General features: G+C 40.5%; 1 pseudogene; it reads left to right on the forward strand.

Moving 5' to 3' along the window:
• Nucleotides 1-10,445, forward strand: part of LOC108534874 (farnesyl pyrophosphate synthase-like) — a 36,056-nt pseudogene extending 25,611 nt beyond the window's left edge.
• The last annotated feature ends 1,716 nt before the right edge of the window (nucleotides 10,446-12,161 follow it).

A 12,161-nucleotide genomic window follows, 5' to 3' on the forward strand; every position in this document is an offset into this window, starting at 1 on the left:
TAATTTACTTTAGTTAAATGCAAATGAACATAAAAGTAAATTTCTTGTTGGCCCAATTTACCTGTTAATTAAGTTGCTTTTATATATTTTTTTTTTAGACGGAGTCTGGCTCTGTCGCCCAGGCTGGAGTGCAGTGACCGGATCTCAGCTCACTGCAAGCTCCGCCTCCCGGGTTTACGCCATTCTCCTGCCTCAGCCTCCTGAGTAGCTGGGACTATAGGCGCCTGCCACCTCGTCCGGCTCGCTTTTTGTATTTTTTAGTAAAGACGGGGTTTCACCGCATTAGCCAGGATGGTCTCGATCTCCTGACCTCGTGATCCGCCCGCCTCGGCCTCCCAAAGTGCTGGGATTACAGGCTTGAGCCACCACGCCCGGCCTTTTTTTTTTTTTTTTGAGATGGAGTTTCACACTTGTGGCCCAAGTTGGAGTGTAGTGACATAGTCTCGGCTCACTGCAACCTCCGCCACCTGGGTCCAATTGATTCTCCTGCTTCAGCCTCCCTAGTAGCTGGGATTATAGGCATGCTTCACCATGCATGGCTAAGTTTTTTTTTCTATTTTTAGTATAAACGGGGTTTCACCATGTTGGCCAGGCTGGTCTTGAACTCCTGATCTCAGGTGATCCACCTGCCTCGGCCTCCCAAATTGCTGGGATTACAGGCGTGAGCCATCATGCCCGGCCAGGGGTAAGCCCTTTTAAGTGTTTATTCTTTCACATCTTTTTCTGTGCATTTACACATGTACATATATAAACACACACACTCACAGAAGAGATTATACAGTTTACTATTTTATGTTATGTTATGTTATGTTATGTTATGTTATGTTATGTTATGTTATGTTGTTTTTTGAAATGGAGTTGCGCCCTTATTGCCCAGGTTGGAGTGCAGTGGCGCGATCTTGGCTTACTGCAACCTCTGCCTCCTGGGTCAAGCAATTCTCCTGCCTCAGCCTCCCAAGTAGCTGGGATTACAGGCATGCACCACCATGCCCGGCTTATTTTGTATTTTTAGTAGAGACAGGGTTTCTCCATGTTGGTCAGGTTGGTCACGAATTCCTGACCTCAGGTGATCCACCTGTCTTGGCCTCCCAAAGTGCTGGGATTACATGAGCCACTGTGCCTGGCCAAGATTATATAGTTTATATTTAAAAACCTAAATATACTATCTATATGCCTTTTTCTGTAAACCTGCTTTTTTTTATTAGTTAACAGTGTGTCTTGGAGCGCTTCTGTTATATATTGTTAAATTTATACACACATACATATACATGTGTATCTCTGTATTTCTAATTAAATTTTGCCTTTATAAGTTTTTTAGTAAGCATTTCATTTCAGAGTAGTTTTAGATTTACAGAAAAGTTGCAAAGGTAGTACAGAATTCCCATACACCATTATTAACATCTTACATTTATTTAGCACATTTATCATAGTTAATGAAACAGTAGTGATGCGTTATTATTAACCAAAGTCCATACTTTATTCAGAATTTCCTTAGTATTTCGTCTTGTATCCTTTTTCTGTTCAAGGATCCCATCCAGGATACTGTATTACATTTAATCATCATGTCTCCTTAGACTCCTTTTGGCTGAGACAGTATCTCAGACTTCCATCGCTTTTGATGACCTTGATTGTTTGAGGTGTACTAGTTAGGTATTTTGTGGAACGTCTCCCAACTGGGATTTGTCTGATGTTGTTCTCATGATTAGATTGGAGTTTAGGGTTTTAGGGAGGAAGACAATAACTGTAAATTTTAAAAATAAAATTTAATTTAAAAATATTGAAAATTTTATAGTAAGAAGTGTCCCTAGGTTTCTCTATTCATGGTCCTCAGCTAGTTTAGTTTCCCATCTGCTTTTTTTTTTTTTTGAGACAGAGTCTCGCTCTGTCGCCCAGGCTGGAGTGCAGTGGCGCGATCTAGGCTCACCGCAACTTCCGCCTATTGGGTTCAAGCTATTCTCTTGCTTCAGCTTCTAGGCGCGTGCCACGACGCCCAGCTAATTTTTTCGTTTGTTTGTTTGTTTTCTTTGAGACAAAGTCTCGCTCTTGTTTCCCAGGTTGGAGTGCAGTAGTGCAATCTCCTCTCACTGCATCCTCCGCATTCCTGGGTTCAAGTGATTCTCCCACCTTGGCCTCCCAAAATGCTGGGATTACAGGTGTGAGCCACTGTGCCTGGGCTAATTTTTGTATTTGTAATACAGATGAGGTTTCACAATGTTGGCCAGGATGGTCTTAATCTCTTGACTTCTTGATCCACCCGCCTCGGCCTCCCAAAGTGGTGGGATTACAGGCGTGAGCCGCCGTGCCTGGCCATCATCTTTTTTTTTTTTTGAGACGGAGTTTCACTCTTGTTGCCCAGGCTGGAGTGCAGGGCGCTCTCTCGGCTTACTGCAACCTCCGCCTCCTGGGTTCAAGCGATTCTCCTGCCTCAGCCTCCCGAGTAGCTGGGATTACAGACATGTGCCACCACGTCCAGCTAGTTTTATATTTTTAGTAGAGACAGGGTTTCTCCATATTGGTGAGGCTGCTCTCGAACTCCGGACCTCAGGTGATCTGTCGTGCCTCGGCCTCCCGAAGTGCTGGGATTACAGGTGTGAGCCATCACACTCAGTCCCCCGTCTGCTTTTAATTACAAATTTCTGAATAAAATGCTCATACTACTTTTCTTTATTTAGACATATAGTGCATTCTTGTTATGTTAGATAAGAATTACCACTTTTATTATTTATTTATTTTATTTTAGTATTATTTTCAAGACAGACTTGCTTTGTCACCCAGGTTAGAGTGCAGTGGCTCAGTTAGTAGCAGTGATTACAGGCCTGTGCCACCATGCTAAGCTAATTAAAAAACAGATTTTTTTTTTTTTTTTCCTGTAGAGACAAGGCCTCACGTTTTTCCCCAGGCTGGTCTTGCCCTGCTGGCATCAAGTAAACCTCCTGCCTCAGCCTCCCCGAGTGTTTGGATTACAGGTGTAAGCTACTGAGCCTGGCCAGAATGACCACTTTAATAACCTAGCTTCTTTCCTTTTTAATAATTCCACATACCTTAGTTAAAACAATAATCAGTACTTATAATGACTCTGCAAATGCTGTTTAATGCAGATCAGGGAGAGATCCTTTTTATATGGCTTTCTTCATTTTTGTGTAGTTAAAAATTGCCTCTCTTTTTCATTTACTTTTGTATCTGTTGCTTCATTTTCTACTCTATTCTCTGTGTTCTGTGATAAGAGATAATTTGCCAGGTCCCCGTTTGTTTCTGGAGGTCTTGTTTTTAAGTGCTCCATTCTTGTACTTCAGCCTGAACTAGTTATCTGCTGAGCCATCTGCACAGTGTTTATTTTAATACATTCTCATCTGTTCTTTTATACTGGGTCCCCCGATCTCACATCGTCCTCCTTTGTTTACTACTCCTTAATTTACTTGAGCACACCCTCAAATAACTTCCTGTGACAGCATGCATGTGTGGTAATTTTTAAAAAATTTTTGCTTGTCTGAATATGCCGTCCTGCATACTTGATTGATAGTTTGGCAGATTATAAAATTGTAGATTAAAAATTATTTTCACTTGCAATTTTGAAGGCATTGCTGTATTGCTTTCTAGCATCTGTGTACTGTTACTGTTGAAGAGTTCATTTCCATAGTTACCTGATCTTTTATGTGATCTGTGTATTTTTTCCTTTCTTCTAGAGGGTTTTAGGATCTTTTATTTATCCCAGTATACTGAAATTTCATAATTGTGTGTGTAGTGTGTGTGTGAGGAGGGGACCACGGTGGTGGATTCCATTCTTTGTACTCATCTCTTACGAAAACTTTCGTTTGGGAGACTGATCTTTTTTGGGAAAATTTGTTGTATTATTTATTTGGTATTTTTCTTCCCTTTAAAATTCTGAACTACCACCCCCCCCCCCCCGAAATTTCAGTTAATTTGATACTGGATCTCCTGAATAGATCCTTTTAGGTCACCTTATTTTGCTGTTTTCTACTTTTTTTGCCTTTTGTTCAGGTTTTTGAGATATTATCTCGCCTTTATATTCTAACATTTTAATTCTTTCAGTTTTGCTATTATATTTTTAATTTTCCATATCTCCTTTCTAAATTTAATTCAGTTTAAGCGTTTTAGGAAAGTACAGTCAGCTTGTTTTTAGGTACATCCTTTGCCTTACCTGGGATGCCTGAGTCTTGAAGCCTATTTAGTTTCTTCAGAAATGGAAGTTCGGTGTTTTCCTTAAGGGATGAGAGTGAAATAATCTCAACTATTTGGTGTGGGAGGACTGGGAAGTTTAACTCTTTTTATAAACTTTGAGTCAGTTTTCCTTAAGATAGCTGTATGTGTGTGTGTGTGTATATGTGTATATATATGTGCAAACACATATATGCATACATGTAATACGTGCATTTATGTGTATATACATGTATTCACACACATGTATATATGATAGTCTTGGGATCCTTTTATAGATTTTGACTCTTACTTTAAACATTAATGACTTCATAATTTTTCATTGTATGAGTATACCCAACTTTAATCAATTCTCCATAATTAAAATTTAAGTTATTGGCCAGGTGTGATGGCTCACATCTGTAATTCCAGCACTTTGGGACATGGAGGTGGACAGAGTTTGAGACCAGTCAGGGCAACATGGTGAAACCCCGTCTCTACAAAAAATATAAAAAACTAGCCTGGCATGGTGGCCTGTGCCTGTGGTTCCAGCTACTTGGGAAACTGAGGTGGGAGGATCACTTGAGTTGGGCAAGTCAAGACTGCACTGAGCCATGTTGGTGCCACTGTACTCCAGCCTGGGTGACAGAGTGAGACCCTGTCTCAAAAACAAAATTTTTTTTTAGAAGTTATTTTCAGTTACTATTGTAAATAATGGGGAATGAGGACCCTTGAATAGCTAGCTGGTACAGTTGGCCCTCTTCATCTGTGGGTTCTGCATCTGTGTATTCAACCAACCGTAGATCAAAAGTATTTGGAAAAAAGCAATGAAAAATAACAATACAACAATAAAAATGATATAAATTAAACAATGCAGTCTAACAATTATTTACATAGTATTTACATTATATTAGGTTTTATAAGTAATCAAGAGATGATTTAAAGCATGTGGGAGAATGTGCATAGGTTGTATATGCAAATACTATGTAATTTTTTATAAGTGACTTGAGCATCCACAAATTTTGGTGCGTGGATTTAGGTATTTATGGGGGTGTCCTGGAACTAATCCCCCATGGATGATGGGCAATTGTATTTGTGCAGGTTTGCCTCCTTTTTATTAAATTCTAGTAGCGGAATTATGGAATCAAAGGACTGATCTGTTTTAAAGTTTGTTCTACATATTGTTAAATTGCCCTCCAATAAGACTGTCTTTAAACTCATTGTGTAGAAGTGCCTATTTTACTTTACCTTTGCCAGCATTCGTTATTCTCTCTTTTTTTTTTTTTTAAATAGTCAATTTGATAGGTGAAAATGGTTTCCTGCTGCTCTAATTTGTATCTCTTTGAGTACTACTGGTAAGGTTGAAATTTTTTCCATTTTTTTTTAACATTAGCATTCTTTGAAACTTGCTGTTTTATGTCCTTTGTTCCTTTATTTTCAATTTTAAAATTTAATTTTAAAGTTTTTTTGATATTGTAAAAGCTATTTTTTTGTTTAAACAAAGCTCTACAGATGGTGAAGATGTGGAGAAAGGGAACCGTTGTACACTGTTAGGAATGGAAACTAGCACAGCTCCTATGGAAAACAATATAGCGATTCCTCAGAAAATTAAAAATAGAACTACCGTGTGATCCAGCAATCCTACTGCTGAGTATATACTTAAAAGAAAGGAAATTACTATGCTCCCACATTCATTACAGCATTATTCACAGTAGCCAAGATACGGAGTCAAGCTAAGTTTCCATCAAGAGATGCATGGATAAATAAAATGTTGATATATATACACTGTGGATATATTATTCAGCCTTAAGAAAGAAGGAAATCCAGCAAGCAGGAACCCACATCCAGGAACAGAGCACTTTGCTCCTCCCTCAGACTGAATGGAGACCAGAAATCAGATGTTTATGCCCAAGAAAAGTAGGATTTCGTTCAGCACTTCTCTCGGATTGTCAGGGTACTGACTGAGAATGAGATGGGGCACCCAGAGATAGGAGTGCTATTGCCCGATTCGAGGAGGTCCTGGAGTACAGTGCCATTGGAGGCAAGTATCACCAGGGTTTAATGGTGCTGGTAGCATTCCAGGAGCTGGTGGAACCAGGGAAACAGGATGCTGATAGTCTCGAGTGGGCCCTGACTGTGAGCTGGTGTGTAGAACTACTGCAAGCTTTCTTCCTGGTGTCAGATGACATCATGGATTCATCCTCACTCACCTGCCAGGGGCAGATCGGCTGGTATCAGAAGCCAGGCGTAGATTTGGATGCCATCAATGATGCTGTGCTTCTGGAAGCATGTGTCTACCGTCTGCTGTGTCTACCACAATTTCAGTTAGGAGAAATAAGTTCAATAGAGATACATGCTCTGTTGCCTGGAGCAGCCCTATTACCTGAACCTGATCAAGCTCTTCCTGCAGAGTTTCTGTCAGACTGAGATTGGGGAGACGCTGGACCTTATCACAGCACCCCCGCCCCGCCAGGGCAGGGTGGATCTTGGCAGATTCACTGAAAAGAGGTACAAATCTATTGTCAAGTACAATTGATTCCTGTAGCTGCAGTCATGTATATGGTGGGCATCGATGACAAGAAGGAACACACCAATGCCAGGAAGATCCTGCTGGAGATGGGAGAGTTCTTTCAGATTCAAGATGATTACCTTGACCTCTTTGGGGACCCCAGTGTGACTGGCAGAGTTGACACTGACATCCAGGACAACAAGTGCAGCTGGCTGGTGGTTCAGTGTCTGCAACAGGCCACTCCAGAACAGTTACCAGATCCTGAAGGAGAATTACGGGAGAAGGAGGCCAAGAAGGTAGACTCGGTGAAGGTACTATATGAGGAGCTGGATCTACCAGCTGTGTTCTTCAGTCTGAGGAAGACAGAGCCACATTATGGGTCTCGTGGCAGTACGCGGTGCCCCTAACCCCAGCTATGTTCCAGGGACTAACACACAAAATCTGTGAGTGGAAAAAGTGGCCTATAGACTGCAAGGGCAGGGAGAGGAGGCTCTCAGTAAATTATTGTGTAACCTTAAAAAACAAAAACAAAAAAACAAAAACAAGGAAATCCTGTCATTTCATTTGCAACAACGTGGATGAATCTGGAGGATATTGTATAAAATGAAATAAACCAGACACAGAAAGACAAATGCCTTATGATCTCATTTATATGTGAGGTATAAATGAGTCAAACTCATAGAAAAAGAGTAAAATAGTGGTTACCAGATGCTGGGGGATTGGGGAGACGTTTAAAGGATACACAATTTCAGTTAGGAGAAATAAGTTCAAGAGATCTATTGTATATCATGGTGACTACAGTTAATACGTTACAGATAGGAAAATTGCTAAGTAGATTTTAAGTGTTCTCACCACATACAAAAAGATAAGTATGCAAACATTTTCTCCCATTCTGTAGGTTGCCTGTTCACTCTGATGGTAGTTTCTTTTGCTGTGCAGAAGCTCTTTAGTTTAATTAGATCCCTTTTGTCAATTTTGGCTTTTGTTGCCATTGCTTTTGGTGTTTTCAACATGAAGTCCTTGCCCATGCCTATGTCCTGAATGGTATTGCCTAGGTTTTCTTCTAGGGGTTTTATGGTTTTAGGTCTAACATTTAAGTCTTTAATCCATCTTGAATTAATTTTTTTTTTTTTTTGAGACGGAGTCTCGCTCTTTTCGCCCAGGCTGGAGTACAGTGGTGCCGTCTCCGCTCACTGCAAGCTTCACCTCCTGGGTTCACGCCATTCTCCTGCCTCAGCCTCCTGAGTAGCTGGGACTACAGGCGCCCGCCACCACACCTGACTAATTTTTTGTATTTTTAGTAGAGATGGGGTTTCACCATGTTGACCAGGATGGTCTCGATCTCCTGGCGTCGTGATCCGCCCGTCTCGGCCTCCCAAAGTGCTGGGATTACAGGCGTGAGCCACCGCACCTGGCTTGAATTAATTTTTGTATAAGGCATAAGGAAGGGATCCAGCTTCAGCTTTCTACATATGGCTAGCCAGTTTTCCCAGCACCATTTATTAAATAGGGAATCCTTTTCCCATTGCTTGTTTGTGTCAGGTTTGTCAAAGATCAGATAGTTGGAGATGTGTGGTATTATTTCTGAGGCCTCTGTTCTGTTCCTTTGGTCTACATCTCTGTTTTGGCACCAGTACCGTGCTGTTTTGGTTACTGTATGCTTTGTAGTATGGTTTGAAGTCAGGAGACGTGATGCGCTCCAAGCTTTGTTTCATCATTGGCTTAGACGATTTACTTGGCAATGCGGGCTGTTTTTTGGTTCCATGCTTTAAAGAAATTTTTCCCAAAACCCTGTGAAGAAAGTGTCATTGGTAAGCTTGATGGGGATTAGCATTGAAATCTATAAACTACCTTGGGCATATGGCCATTTTCACGATAGCTGATCTTCCCGCTCCATGAGCATGGAATAATTCTTCCATTTTGTTTGTATCCTCATTTTATTTTGTTGGAGCAGGGTGTAGTTCCTTGAAGAGGTCGCTTCACATCCCTTTGGTAATGGATTCCCAGGATTTTATTGTTTAAAGAATGTGAAGGGAGTTCACCTCATGATTTGGATCTCTTTTGTCGTTATGGATAAGAATGGTTTATGATTTTTGCATGCTGATTGGTATCCTGACTTTGCTGAAGTTGCTAAACCCCCGACAAACAATAAGGAGATTTTTGGCAAAACGACAATGGAGTTTTCTAGATATACAATCTTGTCCTCAGGACAATTTGGCTTCCCTTTATCCAATGAACACCTTTATAAACATCCCTGGCCTGAATTACCCTGGCCAGAACTCCAACACTGTTGAATAGGAGTGGTGAGAGAGGGCCACTGTCTTGGTGGCCATTTTCAAAGGAAGCTTCCAGTTTTTGCCCCATTCAGTAGATATTGGCTTGTTGGATTCTGTCATAAAAAACCAACTCTCCATTTTTTTGAGTTCAACGTTCCATCCAATACCTAATTTAACAAAGGGCTAATACCCAGAATCTACAAGGACTCAAATACAGAAAAAAACACCCCACAACAAAGTGGGCAAAGGATATGAACAGACCATTTCTCGAAAAGAAGGCATTAGCAGCAACAAGACACATGAAAAAAATGCTCATCATCACTCGGCCTCTGAGAAAGCAAATCAAAAACCACACAGAGAAAACCATCTCACAACGAGTTTACGAATGGCAATCATTAAAAAAGTCAGCGAAACAGACAGGGGCCAGGAGACGGAACGTGAGAAATAGGAAATACTTTTACAACTGTTGTGGGACTGTAAACCTAGTTCAAACATTGGAAAGACAGTGTGGCGATTCCTCAGGGATCTAAGAACTAGATGTACCATTTGCCGCCAGCCATCCCTTATGGCGTATATACCGCAACAGGATAAATCATGCTGTTGTAAAGACACATGCACACGTATGTTTATTGCAGCACTATTCACAATAACAAAGACTTGGAACCAACCCAAATGTCCGACAGTGATAGTCTGGATTTAGAAAATGTGGCACATATACACCATGGAATGCTATACAGCCATAAAAATGGATGAGTTCATGTCCTTTGTAGGGACATGGATGAAGCTGGAAACCATCATTCTCAGCAAAGTATCGCAAGGACAAAAAACCAAGCACTGCATGTTCACACTCATAGGTGGGAACTGAACAATGAGAACACTTAACAGGAAGGGGAACATCACACACTGGGGCCTGTTGTGGGGTTGGGGGAGGGGGGAGGGATAACATTAGGAGATATACCTAATGTAAATGATGAGTTAATGAGTGCAGCACACCAACATGGCACATGTATACATATGTAACAAACCTGCACGTTGTGCACATGTACCCTAGAACTTACAATAAAAAAAAGTAAAAAAGTTAAGTATGTGAAGTAATGCATATATTTGTTAAGTAGCTTGATTTAACCATTTTACAACGTATTCATACATGAAAACACCATGTACACCGTAAATATGTACAATTTGTATTTGTCCGTTTAAAAAGAAAAAAGCTCTGCTTAAGAAGGAAATTAACCCACTATCTTTTGGGGAAAATTGTTTGTCCTATACTTACACTCAGAAAAATTGTGGATCCTTAATGTTAGGGAAGCGTAGTTTCATTCAGTCATAGAACTTACTGTAAAAAATGACTAGGCCAGTTAGATAAGGGGACTAAATATGAGAAAGTATTCTTGGAAGACTTTAAGGACTAAGAATTTCCTTCTGTGGTGTAGCATGGCAAAGGAAAAGAAGGAAGGATTAATGAAGATGAACCAAGAGCACCTTATGAAAGAGAAAGTCATTGATTTACTGTAGAAAATAATGCAGTTGGCCGGGCGCGGTGGCTCAAGCCTGTAATCCCAGCACTTTGGGAGGCCGAGACGGGCGGATCACGAGGTCAGGAGATCGAGACCATCCTGGCTAATACGGTGAAACCCCGTCTCTACTAAAAAATACAAAAAAAAAAAAAAAACTAGCCGGGCGAGGTGGCGGGCGCCTGTAGTCCCAGCTACTCGGGAGGCTGAGACAGGAGAATGGCGTAAACCCGGGAGGCGGAGCTTGCAGTGAGCTGAGAGCCGGCCACTGCACTCCAGCCTGGGCGGCAGAGCAAGACTCCATCTCAAAAAAAAAAAAAAAAAAAAGTAATTTCTCACTTTATCACAGAACCTGTTTCATGCATAAAACAAGCATTTATTGAAGGAAAGCCTTCTCTACTCATGGAGTTTACGTGGGTGGGGAGGAGGATGGTAAGACAGATGTTTGTAACCAGAATACAGTGTGAAATTTCCTGTAATACATATAGATAACCCAATTACTATACAGTATAGTACTAATGGACCTTGTTTAGTTTCTTAGCACAGAAAAAATAAGAATTGTCCTTTAGGTGATTGCCAAAAGTTAGAACTGTTACCTCTCTTTCCTGTAGTGACAAATGACATCTGAGAATTAAGAGAGAGAATAAAATGAAATGAGACTCAAAAAATTTTTCATTTTGAATAATTTAAAATTTTTTTTTCTATTTTGAGGTCATCAGTATGAGAATGATGAGAGTTAAAATTTTTGTCATAATTAAGATATATTTCTTATATTGTAGGAAGCTAGGAAGTATGTAGTACATTTTAAAAAGTCATGAGAATAGTTAAAAAATGGCAGTCTTCTGTTATCTGGTAGATAATTCTGAAGATTCCAGGTAAATGGATTGTTGACATGTTTATTCTAGTTTTTCTTTTAGAGATAGGGTCTTGCTCTGTCACCCAGGCAGAAGTGCCTTGACACTATCATAGTTCACTGCAGCCCCCTGAGTAGCTAGAACTACAGGTGTGTACCACCATGCCTGGGTAATTTTTTTTTTTTAAAGGTTTTTGTAGAGACAGTATCTTGCTTTGTTTCTCAGGCTTATTTTTTGATATTTACTTTAGAGACAGGGTCTTACTCTGTCACCTAGTCTGGAATGTAATGGCATGGCTATAGCTCATTGCAGCCTCGAATTCCTAGGGTCAAGTGATCCTCCCATTGGGTTTATTTTTATTTTTTTAGAGATTGGGTCTTACTCTGTCAGCCAAGCTGGAGTTGCAGTGCAGGGTTCATAGCTCGCTTCATTCTTGAACTCGTGGACTCAGGGGATCCACCTGGGTTTTTTGGTGTGTAGGCATGTGCCATCATGCCCAACTAGTTAAAAAAGAAAAAAACCCAACTTTTTTTTTTTTTTTTTTTTTAAAGAGATGCAGATGTTATGTTGCCCAGGCTGTTCTCAAACTCCTGGCCTCAAGTGATTCTCATACATCAGCCTCCTGAGTAGCTGGGATTACATGTGTGTGAGCCTGGCTCTTGTAACTGTATTTTGTACCTATTAATCATCCTCTCTTCATCCTTCCCTTCCTCCTGCTGTTCCTAGCCTCTGGTAACCACTTACCGACTCTCTACCTTCATTAGATCCACTTTTTAAGTTCTTACATATATGAGTGAGAACATGCAGAATTTCTGTGCCTGCTTTATTTCATTTAACATAGTGACCTCCAGTT

Source organism: Rhinopithecus bieti, unplaced genomic scaffold (assembly GCF_001698545.2).
Source record: "Rhinopithecus bieti isolate Rb0 unplaced genomic scaffold, ASM169854v2 scaffold_11291, whole genome shotgun sequence".
Taxonomy (NCBI): domain Eukaryota; kingdom Metazoa; phylum Chordata; class Mammalia; order Primates; family Cercopithecidae; genus Rhinopithecus; species Rhinopithecus bieti.